The sequence below is a fragment of the Acinonyx jubatus genome, chromosome C2, assembly GCF_027475565.1.
Source record: "Acinonyx jubatus isolate Ajub_Pintada_27869175 chromosome C2, VMU_Ajub_asm_v1.0, whole genome shotgun sequence".
NCBI classification, from domain to species: domain Eukaryota; kingdom Metazoa; phylum Chordata; class Mammalia; order Carnivora; family Felidae; genus Acinonyx; species Acinonyx jubatus.
In genome coordinates, this window is record NC_069384.1 from 125,269,656 (window position 1) to 125,278,904 (window position 9,249).

The window sequence follows — 9,249 nt, forward strand, 5'->3', positions numbered from 1 at the left end:
TTTCAGGGACTTTGGGATGTCATTTATAGATGGATGCTTAAAATTGGAGTTTCAATGGAAGGAAACAAGGAGACCTTAAAGCAAAAGATGGGGTTAGTGTCAATATGGGAGCCAGAGGAGTGGTTTCTGAATGGTAGCACATCTCTCTCTGGGTGTGAGATATATTTGAATGGGTCTTGATGTTTGTGGCATTTAAAAAATCTCATTACTTTTTTTAAGTTTATTTATTTATTTTGAGAAAGAGAGAGAGAGAGAGGGGGTGAGAATCCCAAGCAGACTCTGCACTGTCAGTGCAGAGCCCGACATGGGACTTGGCTCAAACTCATGAACTCTGAGATCATGACCTGAGCTGAAACCAAGAGTCAGATGTTCAACTGACTGAGTCACCCAGTCGCCCCTAAAAATCTTGTTATAAAGACTGTGTGTGTGCACATGCATGGGCATGTGGTAATAAAGGCTAATTTTCACCAAACACTTACCATGCCAGGAACAATGCTAAGCACTTTAGCTCATTTAATCTTTAAAACAACGGTCCCCATTTTATAGACGTGGAAAAAAAAAACAAAAAACAACGCTGACTTTAAGTGGCTTGCTTAAGGTCATACAGATAGCTGGTGATGGAGCCAGGACTTGAACCCAGGTTTGCCTATGCCTGGGAGCTGAGTTTGTGTCCTCTCTGCCATACTACCTCACAGTCAAGTGCAGCAAGCAAAAACAAAACCAAAAAAGCCCCAAAGGCATAGTGCTGACACTGTCTGAGGCTTTGTGACGTTGGAGGTGGTCAGGATGAGAAAGGTCAGGGTGGGCCAGATTAGCCAGGGAAGGCTTCTTGGCAAAAGAAACTCAGAAACCCTGTTCTCACAGACGGGTTTGGATTTGGGATGGTATAAGAAATGAGCAGCGAGGACATCAACCTGGGCCAGTGGAAGGAGGGAGCCTGGTGGAGTGGGTGGCAAGGGTAAGCATGAAGTGGGTGATGAGGGGGCTCCCCAGAAAGTCAGAGGAGAGAGCAGGAGCTGAGTTGGTCCAGTAGGGGGGAATGTTTGTGTTTGGTTTGGCACACAGACTGACCACAGGACAGGTTCCCCATAAAGAGGAGGGCGGGGCTGTGTCACGGGTGAGGCGGGGAGGTGAATCGCCAGCGTGCAGTTGAAGTGGGGTGGGTGACACACAGGCTGGTGTAAGCTTACGGTCAATGGGAAGTCAGTAAAGGTTGTAAGGTGTGGAGTGGTGGTGGTGGTGGTGGGGTTGGCATGGGTGATAGGACTTGGTGGTGAAGTAGGTGTGGCAGGAGGGTGATGGGAGCATGCCCAGCAAGGCCACCTGGCAGTGCCCCTGAGTGGAGGGCACCAGTAAGTGGACTAGAATGGGGGTGGAGGGAGGGAGCCTTGTTGGCTTCAGTGTGTGGGAGGCCATTGCCCCCAGGAGAGGAGGTGACCGATGGTGCCTTCCCTTCTTGGCAGGTGCCAAGCTTAGAAACAGAGCTCCACACAAGCCTGGAAAGAATGTTCGTGGTAGTGGCAGGCAGTGACAGCACAGGTCTGTGTGCCTTGGGATCTCCTGGTCAGCTCTAGCAGCCCATGAGCAGATCACCCCGAGAGGCTTCTCCACCCACTGGATGGAGCAGAGCCCAGGCAGAGACCTGGATAAGGCAGGTTTAGGGCTGGATGCCTTTGAGAGAAGCTCATTTGACATTATGCCTCTCAGGCAGCGTTTGCCCCACACCTTGGTTTTACATAAAACCCACATAGCCTTCCAGATCACCCACTGCCACGGGCCACGCACCGTCTTCTACCCCAACGGCGGGTAAGCAAAGTCATGGCCACAGAAGGCGGCTGAAATAAAATGTGTAATTGTGCTCCAAGACACCTTAATTGTTTATTAATTACTCCATAAATCATAGTGACACCTGTGTTTATGCTCCTGTTAATTCACTCTTGTGAGGGGAGGGATGGAAGCACACGACCAAAGAATAACTGTCCCCATAACTGTGGGACAGAGGTACCTGAAATGGGACAGGGACATCAAGGCTCTCGGTGCTTCTCCCTCACTGTCAGCCTCAACTGCATTTGCATCCACTTTTGGCCAAGACTGTAGTCCTGAAAGGGCTGCTGATAGAGTGCTAATAATTCTCATTAAAGGAGCCTTGATGGGGCAAGGTGGGGGAGGGGCTAAGTGCTCCACCTCCTCCATCCAGGAGCCAGTGAAGAGACAGGTTATTGTACTCATTTGACAAATGAGAAACTGAAACTCTGAGATTTTATCTGAGCCTCAGGGTCACACTGCCAGTTTCTTGGCCATGATGGAGTTTGAATTCGGGTTTGTCTGACTCCCAAGTGAGGTAGCCCTTGTGGGAGGGTTAGAGAACAGCCTTGGGAGGAGAAGGGAGCTTTCCTGTTAATCATCCCTGACACTTCATTTGTGTCTTGTATGTTTATCCAAGGAAAGGCAAACTGTTTTCTAAATGATGATGGAAAGAGCATTCATCCAGGTGTTTTGGCTGCAGTGTTCTGGTGCCCTGCCACTCAGACTGGCTATCGCTGGTGTCCCCCTCTAACTGACCTGACCTCCATCCCAGACAGTCACCAGCTCCTGTCCCTCGGAGCCCTTGTCTGCACACATCTGTCTGCAGCCATCAGCGACTGAGCGCCTGGCCCTGGAGAGTGCGCCAGTGTTCCAGATGGTTAATAGAACTTTATTGCCACAATCATTCTTAATGCGGCCATTCCAAAGACCCTGTCTGGAAGGAGGCTCCGCTCCTGTGATGGGGCAGCAGTCCCGGCCTGCTGGAGGCTGGGCTGCTGCTGGCTAGCCCTCTCTCCCGGGCCTGATAGTGCACTTCCACAGATGCCATGAGATAGCTCTTTGGAAGACAAGTAATGCCATAAAACCTAGCTTGGGAGTAATCTTTTCCCCTGGGTTGAGATCAGGACTTTGAAGGGAGGAGGGAATGCTGTAGGCAGCAGCTGGGCTGGGGGAGGCCCTCTGCTCTGGGTCCTGAACATGGTGGAAGGTGGGGGAAGAAGACAGGTAGGGAATGAGATGTCACCCCATCTTGTCCCCATCTGCCCTGACCATCCCTCAAGTCTCAGCTTTAAGAGACCTTCCCCAACCAGCCAATTCTGTATTCTCTCTCTTTCACAGCCTGTTATTTTCTTCTAAGTACTTTTCTCCATTTGTGATGATAAACTTACTCATGGGTCTATTTGTTTAATATCTCTCTCAGACACTGGTCTGTGCAGGGATGATGTCTATTTTGGTTAGCAGTATACCAGGTGTCAGCACAATGCCTGGCACATAACAAGTACCCAATAAGTACTCACTGAATGAAAAAACAAATGAATATTATTAGTGAGTCATGGCCACTCTGTCCTCAAGAACAATTCTCTTAGGCTCTACTGATAGGGTGTCTCATGATGCGCTTGCTAGCAGGCGATTTAAGATTGGAAAGGAGAAGGAAGATCAGCAAGATGCCTCCAGAGGCCATTAGAGTAGTTAGTTTCTGGGCGCTGAAGTCTGAGGGCATTGAACACATTGCACAATGAGGGAATGGATGAGAAAAGATTAGGACGACTAGGAGGAATGTCTTTGTGGGTGACAAAGCAAGTGAGTCTGTGGGAGAGAGAACTGCCAGTGCCTGCCACAAAAGGAGCAGGAATGTTTGAACACTACCCTATGTTCATGGGGTAGTTTCACCTCAGCAGAAAGTAGATCATTAAACTTCCCAACCCTCCTTCTCCTTCCTGTGCTCTGGACCAAGAGTCCCTGCTAATGGTTTGGTGTCTTTCAGCAGGGAGGCAGTTAGGGTACCACACCCACCTCTCTGGCCTCTAGGTGTGGTGGGACTGGAGGACATTATGGTCAGTGCCAAGGCATGGACAAAGGAAGCACTTAGCCTTGCAAGAGCCATCAGCTAAGCTACGCTTCCTCAAGAAAAGGAGCTTACAGGAAGTTTGGGGGGGGTGGGTAGAAAATGCCTTCATCCCCTGGACTATTCTTCTATTGGTGCCAGCTGGGCCCTTGGGCTGCCTGGCATTGGTGAGCAGGGCCTAGGACTGACAGGAGACCACTGGGAGTCCAGCAAACACAGCCAGGATGGCAGAGAAGCTACCCAGTATGCTGAGTGGCCTGCAGGGAAAGGCATGGTCAAGTTTGCTGGAATAGATCTATGGTATTCGGTCACCATGGAAGCAAGAAAGGCCTCATGAACAGGGATGGGGCTTGACCGGGACCTTGAGAGTAGCCTGGATGATCAGAAGGACAGGGAAGAAGGGGAGCAGAGTGAGGAGAGGATGGAGGAGGGGGGAGATAGGGGCTCAGGGAAGTGGGGGCACAGAGAAGATCCATCAAGAGGAGGCCTGTCTGTGCCCAGGTTAGGGCTGTGGGACGGGCCGTGCATCCTGGAACCCAGACTCTGCAGTTCTCCCTGCAGGCTAGGAGCACAGGGCCACGGACATGAAGGCACAGAGATGATGTTGAGGACTGGGGGGTGTGAGCAAGTGGTGAGCCTTCAGCTGAGCAACCACACGCCCTGCTGAGAGAACTGGGAGTCATGAACCAAGGCCACAGACCGAGAATCCAGAACAATTCCTGTGGTGGAGTATTAGGTACCCGGTTTGTTAACACACAGGAAAGATGTGATCATTTGAACACCACGGATTCTTTGAGCTTTGTCAAACCACCCTCATGTCTGGGTCAGAGCGAATAATGCAGTCTCCACATTGACAGGCCAGCCGAAGTGACCCCCCTGTGTGACCCTGTTATGAGCAAGGCAGAGACTTTGCAGTCTCATATATCTGTGGTCAAGATGGTAAAATGCATGCTGCACATAACTCTCTTACTGGGGGGGGGGGGGGGCTCTACTGGTTGAAGTGGAGTGGGGGCAAAGTCAAGTGTGAGAACATAATCTATCATCTTAAATGGGTTCATTTTCTGAGAGTGAAAGGGGACTTGCGTCAGCTTGAGCTGGGTCCTCTGGGAAGCACGCACTGAGGAGGAGTCAGGAGGCAAATGTCTCCCTGGGGGGTGGGGTAGGGTGAAACCTAAGAAATGAAGCAGAGGGGTTGGTGGGATTGGATGGGGGGCTGTGGGATTTATGACGCAGACCTGCCCAAATTTCTGTCATTCTGGTGGGGAGCTCGCAGGAAAATGCTGACCATCAGAAGAGTCCTGTGTTGAGTGGAAAGAGCTGGGTCCTCGTCCTACCACCCTCCTCAGTCACTGGCCAGAGTGCGGTTGGTTCAGAAGCTGAAGTGGTCCCGCAGGACATAACCACTCTAGACCATCAGGTAAGTGCTCCCTACAGGAGCCTGGCAAGTCCTCCCCTGAGTGGGCATCGTGAGTCTGCTACAGGGCACTGTTACCAATTATGCTGGGACAACAGGAGTAAACCAGGACCATGCCTCAAAAATCAGGACATCTGGCCACGGTATTTCCGGAGAACACTTATAGGATTCACTGTTTGATTCTATCTTATTCTATCATGGTCCCGTCCCATTAATTTTTTTTAACTAATTACTTGTCTGGAATGAAATAGCAAACACTCACTGAGTGTTTATTTCTATGCCAGGCATGAGGTGAGCACCTTACATGAATTCATTATTTCTCCTATTAACCTCATGAGGTAGATACTATCATTATATACTTTATACTTAAATATTTATTGTAATAATATGCCCATATATAACATGTAACATATAATATATATAATTATATAATTATAACATCACCCGTTTTTACAGGTGAGGAAACTGACGCACAGGGAGGTTATATGGCTGGTTCAAGGTCATACACCCTGTAAGTCACAGAGCTGGGCTTTAAACAAAGAGGTTTGTTTGCTTCCAGGACTAGGACTTTTAAATAGTTCATAGTTGTAGAATTTTGAGCTAGCAGAGAGTATAGAAGTCATCTTATTGAGATCTAGAGAAGTTATAGAGCTTCCCTACGGTTATGTAGAAGGTTAAGACTAGTGTCTTGCTTGCTGACTCCCAAGTCCAAGTCCAGGGCTTCTTCCCTGCTGCATGCCTCAGGCATGCTTATTGAATTTGCAGATAATAGAATGTTGGAAAGAAAAATTCTACAATTGAAAATACAAGAGCGATTCTAAGTGATTTTGACAGTCTAGAATGTGGGTTGAAACCACTAAGATGAAAGTTAATAGAGATATATGTAAGCTTTTATATTTAGGTTCAAAAGCACCAAGTGCACAAGTGTCTGGTGGGGAAGACTTTGTCTGCATGCAGTTTAACAGTAATGAGATCATCAGAGGTGACAGGAGGTGAGGATGAGGGGACACAATTTTAGGCTGCATTAATAACATGGCATTCAGATCACAGGAAATGAGGGTCCTCCCTGTGTACCCATTCACTCATATTTGGGAAGTGGAGTATTGAGATTTCTTCTGGTCACCATGTTTTGATAGGGATGGACACAGTAGTGGGTTGAATTGTGTCCCCTCAGAAAATAGGCCCAAGTCCTAACCTCTAGTACTTATGACCTCACTTAGAAAAGAGTCTTTGCAGATGTAAGTAAGCTAAGAAACTTGGGATAAGATCATCCTGGATTTAAGGTGAGCTGTAAATCCAATGACTGGTGTCCTTTTAAGAGAGAGGAAAGGAAGATTTGAGAGGCAGAGAGACCAGGAAAGAAGGTTGTGTGAAGACAGGCAGAAATTGGGAGTTGTGCTGCCACGTCCAAGGAATACCAGGAGCCGCCGGAGGCTGGAAGAAGCAAGGAAGGATTCTTTCCTGGAGGAATCCGTTCCTTTGGAGGGAGTGTGGCCTGGCAGACCCCCTTATTTTGGACTTCTGGCTTTTGCAACACTGAGAGAATAAATTTCTGTTAAGTCTTTCAATTTGCGGTAATTTGTTACAGCAGCTGTAGGAAACGAATATAGACACAAAGTCAAGAACCCCTAGAAAAGGGTGCCCTGAGGACAGGTCCTGTAAACTGTGGTGCATGAAGAGTGGTTGGAGGCCCTGTGTGGGATTAGGGCCGAGTGGCCATGTAACTGACACTGCTGCACTCTCGTCGTTGCCAGGGGTAGACTGGTGGGGCCACCTGCAGGCCGCTCTCAGAAACCCTACAGAGCCTGGGAGTCTGAGCTCAGGGCTGGCAGTACTACACCAGGAAGTATAATTAAGTCAGAGAAAGTTGTCATCGTCAACTTCCCCCAAAGTATCCTTTGATCCTTTCACTCTCCCATGCAAGGACCTTTAGTTTTGTCATCACCCCGAGTAGTGACAGAGCCCCCAAGGACTTGGCAGAGCACACTCAAGGGCTCTCTTGGAAACCCCACAAACACAAGAGGGTCCTTTGCAGGGGGCTGGAATTCCCAGGAAAGTGGGTGGGGCAAGTGCCTGGGGCTCTGGGATCGCCCTTTTTGAGTAATACCTTCTTAAAACTTTGTCTTAATCTGGCTTTAGGACACCATCTTACCTGGTTTGGGTGATTGGATTGGGTGATTGGATTGACTCAGTGAGATAGTGGACACACAGCGTAGGCAGAACTTTGGGGGAGGGTGGACAGGATGAGGTCAATTAGGGAAGTGTTGAGTTGGAGGCTGAAAACCTTTCTTACAGTTTGGAGCTCAAGACTAAGGGAGACTAGATGTGGTGAGTGTTACTAATATACAGGTGGTAGTTGAAGCTGATGGTCCAAGGACACTGGAAAGGGCCTTATGAACCTCAAAGCTGAGTTTTATAGAGGAGCAGCATTGGTATTTCCTCATTAGAGAAGCAGAATCTTGGGCCCCACCCCAGGCCTGTCTAATTGCAGATTACATTTTAACAAGGCCCCCAGGGGATTCATTTGCACATTAAAGTCCAAGTAGCACTGCTCTGGGCCAGTGGTTCTTTTCCTCCTCTCTGAAAGCTCATTAGCATCCCCAGTCCCTGGGTTCTGACCAATTGAGAGTATAGTAGAATTACCTGCAGAGCTAGTTAAAGCACAGGTTGTTGGGCCCCACCTCCAGAGGTTCTGATTCTGTAGACCTAGGATAGGGCCTAAAATTCTGCATTTCTAACAACTTTCCAGCTGGTTCTGATGCTGCTGGTCCCCGGCCCACACTTTGAGACACACTCGCAGAGTGAGGTAAGGCTCGAAGAGGGTCCAGGATAGAATCCCAAGGGAAACCAATATTTAGAGGTCAGTAGAGGAAGAAAGAAAAGAGGAGGAGAGGTTTCCGATGCAGGAAGCAAGCCAGGAAAATGGGTTATCCCTAGTGGCTTTTCCACCACACTCTTTAGGCCTTGAGGATCGCCCTCATTCTGTTTCTGCCTTCCTGTTCGGTGAAGTCTAACAGCACTCCTTGGAACAACATGCACTACTTGGAAATTCTGTATGTGATCGTGTCATGTCCACCTTTCGGGCTGTCCCCTGCTTTAAGGAGAAAGCCCAAACTCCTTAGGTCAGCACACAAGGCCTTCTGAGCTCCTTCCCTCCTCTCTCCTGGGGCCCTTTGCTCCGGGCATCACAACCTACTTGTCAATCTTCAGCTAATTTTGCCCTTTCATACTTCCCTGCATCTGTGATGTGTCTTCAGCCCTCCTCTGCCTCATCTCCCAGCTCCTACTCACAAGATTAGAATACCCTCTGAGAAGGAGTCTCTTTATTTATTTTATATCTCTTTCCACTCCACCCTTTGCCACCTCCAACTTCTGACTCAGTTCAAACATTACCACCCTCCAAGCCTGCCCTGAATCCCGAGGCTAGGGTAAGCCCCTCCTGTGTTCTACTTTCTGTCATAATATTCATCACCTCACTTCACAGTAGTTGATTTAATTATCTGCCTCCCTCACTCTATGTGGGCTTTCTTTGAATAGAGAACTAGGTTTCATTTGATTTTTGCACCTCCAGCTCTGAGTACAATGCCTGGCACAGAGCACGCACCCGACTCTTGTTTGCTGAATGAAAAAATTCAGGAATCAGTGAGCGAATGGATATAAATGTCGACACATTTGAGAACCGAAGCCTCCTCCCTTGGGCCCACAGTGTCTTCCTTAGGTCATCTGCTCCTTCCCCAGGAGGGAGACCAAAGACTCTCCTCTAGTCACTGTCCCACTGGAGAGCACAAGCCAGTCACCTCAACAGTACTGGCAGTAGATTGTTGATGTCTTCATTTCCCTGGCCAGCCGTGTGTCCACCTCTCTCCAGTACAAAACTACACAAACACATTCTCTCTTCAGTTTGCTAATTCCTGTCTTAGTAATGGAGAGCCAGCAAGGTGAAGGCAGAGGGTAGAAGTATCTC

General features: G+C 48.7%; 1 long non-coding RNA gene across 1 annotated transcript; it reads left to right on the top strand.

Annotated features, from left to right (window-relative positions):
• Positions 1-242: 242 nt before the first annotated feature.
• LOC113599785 (uncharacterized) lies at positions 243-1,864 on the top strand. The gene is made up of 2 exons (XR_003420676.2): positions 243-958; positions 1,464-1,864. It is a non-coding gene; the product is annotated as an uncharacterized LOC113599785 (long non-coding RNA).
• The last annotated feature ends 7,385 nt before the right edge of the window (positions 1,865-9,249 follow it).